This window comes from Arabidopsis lyrata (assembly GCF_000004255.2).
Source record: "Arabidopsis lyrata subsp. lyrata unplaced genomic scaffold ARALYscaffold_1, whole genome shotgun sequence".
In the NCBI taxonomy this organism is placed as follows: Eukaryota; Viridiplantae; Streptophyta; class Magnoliopsida; order Brassicales; family Brassicaceae; genus Arabidopsis; species Arabidopsis lyrata.
In genome coordinates, this window is record NW_003302555.1 from 16,389,287 (window position 1) to 16,393,262 (window position 3,976).

Consider the following 3,976-nt stretch of genomic DNA (forward strand, 5'->3'; position numbering starts at 1 on the left):
ATAAGGATGATGAGGTGTTGGTTAAGATTCCTGCAGATCTTCAGCCCAACATGACCTTGGAGGCGAGGCCAGTGAGGGTTCTCGAGAGGAAGGTCAGACAGGATCGTCGGAGGAAGACTCCGATGATCAAGGTCCTATGGGATTGTGATGGTGTTGAGGAGGAAACTTGGGAACCAGAGGCGAGGATGAAAGCGAGATTCAAGAAGTGGTTTGAGAAGCAGGCGGAGCCTTGAGCTTATCATCGATGGTCCCAGTTTCAGATATTGAGTATTTTGTTTTGGTTATTTCATTATGTATTTCGTTTAAGATTGTAACGATTGATACATTTTGGAGTTTAATAAGATGAGTATTTCTTATGGATTGTTGACTTGTGATGTCATGAAAGATTTGAGAAAAACATGAGTTTTGACGGGAAGTTTTAAGGGAAAAATTTAAAACTTGACTTATACTCGGAAAGAGAGTATGTGAAATACCCGAGTGATTGGGATGTTTCATATGGCCTGAGGGAGTGGTCATTGTTGAGACGATATTCCCGAGTGGGAATATGGGTGGTGAGTATGACATTGCGATGTTGCATGCGAACCACGTGAGGTAATCCTGGTCGGAGATGCTTTTAGACATATAGACATGATTGCTCGGAGGATGGTTTGGTCCTGGACAACTGGTTAGGGGACGAATAGTTTCCCTGGTACCGAGAGCTCGTAAGGTTATACAGCCCAGAGTGTGAGTGGTATGGATATAATACCCAGAGCTCGTAAGGTTATATAGCCCAGAGTGTGAGTGGTACAGATATGATACCCAGAGCTCGTAAGATTGTACGACCCACAGTGAGAGTGGTATGAGTATGATACCCAGAGCTCGTAAGGTCGTATGGTCCAGAGTGAGAGTGGTATGAGTGGGATACCGATAACTCGAGGGACTTTGTGGCCTGAGAGTGAGAGTGGTATGGGGTACCCAAAACTCGAAAGACCCTGCGTCTGAGAGTGGAGTGGTATGAGGTGAGTTGTGAGCAATGAGTCTATGATGTGAGTCTAAAGCATGGTGATTAGGATTGTGTTGGCCAGGTTGGCCAAGAGTTGAGCGATCGTTGGTTGAGGCCATTTCGGATGGACTGTATCATAAGATTCGAGGGCGAATCTCTGTAAGTGGGAGAGAATTGTAACATCCCGAACCCAGAATGGCGGGTGGTGTCGATCGACACCAGATGGTGTCGCTCGACACCAATAAATTCTGGTTTGACCGGTTCACTTTAAATCGCCGGTTTAGTCAGGAATTGATTTGGAAAACCCTAGATCTCGTTTTAAACACAACCCAGCCTCCTTTCTCTCTTTTTTGAGTGCTTTTTCGTTCCAGAGAGGAGAGAATGAGAGAGTGGGCTATGTGGTTGTTCTAGAGAGGAAAGAGAAGGGTTTGAGTGAGTTAAGGAGAGAAGAAAAGCTTGTTTTTGGTGTTAGCAAGAGGAGGAGAAGCAGATCAGCGGCCGTGGGTTGAGAGAAGGTCGTGGTGGTGCTAGATTCTGATGTTCTTTGTCTTAAATCAATCCTAAATCGAGGTAAAGAAAAAGTGTGACGTGGAATCATTGCAAGGAAGAGAGGATGATCTAGGAACTCGTTTGATTGTGTTTTATTATGTTGCTTGAATCCGTTTTAGAACTATGTTAGGATTGATGGTTATTTCTGGTTATGTGGTTGGATTGTTTATTTTTAATAAATTGCATTTAGACTTGCTGGTTGCGGTTGTTTTATCGGTTGATTTAATTAAGTATTTACGGGAATATTTAATTATGTTTAAAAAAAAAATGGGTCGGGGCTTCACAACCGATATGTTAATGTAGCTCATGGTTAGTTTGTATATTCTTTTTGAATCCATGGTTACTTTGTATAAATTCCCTTAATTATAATATTGATATTTGTTGGATTCATGAAATTAAATAATTCAAGTTTTTTTTATGATGACACATGTATTATCAATATTTGTTGAAGAAATATTTAACAAGACGATGTTTGGTTGGCAATACACATTCCAAAAAGAAAAATAAAGTTGTGTTATTTTGGATTCAATACAATTAGTTTGCACAAAACGAAAAGAAAAGCGGATCTATATATATAATTAGAGAGTTTTCTCTCCCCTTAAGGTGTCCACCTAAGCATCCACCTAAATAAAACTATTATTTTTACATTAAAGTATCTTTAAAATTCATTTAATGCATAATTATGTTACTTATAATTACTATAAATTTTAATTAAATAAAAAACCAACTAAAGAAAATAAATGAAATTTCAAATAGTAAAAATAATACTATGATATAATGGAAATAATATTAAATGCATGGTATATGAAAAATAATTTCTGTAACTCTACTTGAAATAATTTTACATAGGAAATAAAATTTAAAGTTAAACATTAGTTTCTAAAAAGAATATACTATAAATATTTTTAAAAACAATACTATGAAAATTGTATTAGAAATAATAATATAATTCAAATTTTTAGAAAATAATATTAAAAGTGATATTCATTTTTTTGAATGTGTTGATGAGTTTTATAATATAAGTAAGATTAAATGCATTGTATCGTAAAAAATAATTTATATAACTCTACTTATTAAATTTTAAACAGAAAACAAAATTTCAAGTACGTCAAACATTAGTTTCTAAAAACAATATACTAAAACAAGTTTTATTTATTTAAAAACTTTTACTTAAGAAAAATTAAAAGATTACTAAAATCAAAATAAAATTTAAATCTAAGACAAAGGCATTGTAAGGATCACACTTCTTTGTGAAATTATGAAGAAGAGAAAGATCTTAAATGTCTTAATATTATAATCCATCTTCCCAAAAACAGAAAGAAAAATTAATGGTCATATTATTAATGAGTTTTATAACGAAATATACAAAAAGTGATATGTAAGCCGAAAAAAAGTCATATATAATTTGTGTAACATATCTAGGAAAAAGTCTATTCTCAAGTAGAATTACAATTCTATAACATGATCAAAAGAAAACCAAATTTGAGATTTCATCAACTGAATAAAATAATTTTAACCCAAATAAAATTTGTTGAAACAACATATTTAAAGTACACTAAAGCTTTTTGATAAGAGTGTAAGACGATGTTTCTTTTACATCACAAAATTAATATCTCAAAATAACAAAAAAAAAAAAGAAGGTACACTAAACAGTCTAGTCATGTTATTTAAGTGTTGGATATGTAAGTATTGTGAAAAGCAAAACCAATAACATTTTAGTGAAGAAAATTTTAAGCGCAACTAGACTTTAAAAAGTCGACTATACAATCTTCAAAAGAAATATTTTTTTCTCAAAAAAATATCAAAATGCATACTTGCAGATGAGAAACAACATAGATGTTAATCAAATCTTCTAACATTTAGATTTATCTTTAAATGGTGTGATTATAAGAATTTGACCTCTATTATTTTTATAGGATACAGATTTATAGTAACTACTATTATAGTAAGAGATTTAAAGTCTATATATAGCTTATGTATAATTAATCAAAAGACAGTAAAAAGAGAGAGGCAAACAAATACTACACATACGAATGCGGTAAGTATTAGATTACTTTTAATACTTACCGCATACGTCTATTTTTACTAATGCTAAGATGTTTTTATATAAGTGTTTAATTATAAATATTTTAGGTAATTTAATATTTAAACCACTACGATATCCCCAAATAAATTATTTTATATTTTTGTCATTTATATTCTTTCAAAACATTTGTCACTTATATTAAAGTCATCTTTAATTATTCTCAACATTTTCACTAATTTTATCACTAAAACTTTATTACCGAGTAATGTGATTCATTGAATTTATATATTTTTATAAAAAAAGTTTAAGAAAATATTTCTTAGAAGAATATAAATGTTAAATTTTATGTATTGAAATCTTTGAAATCAATTCATTTTTTTTAATGATTAGGAGGCTTTGATCCATGGGCCCATATCGTC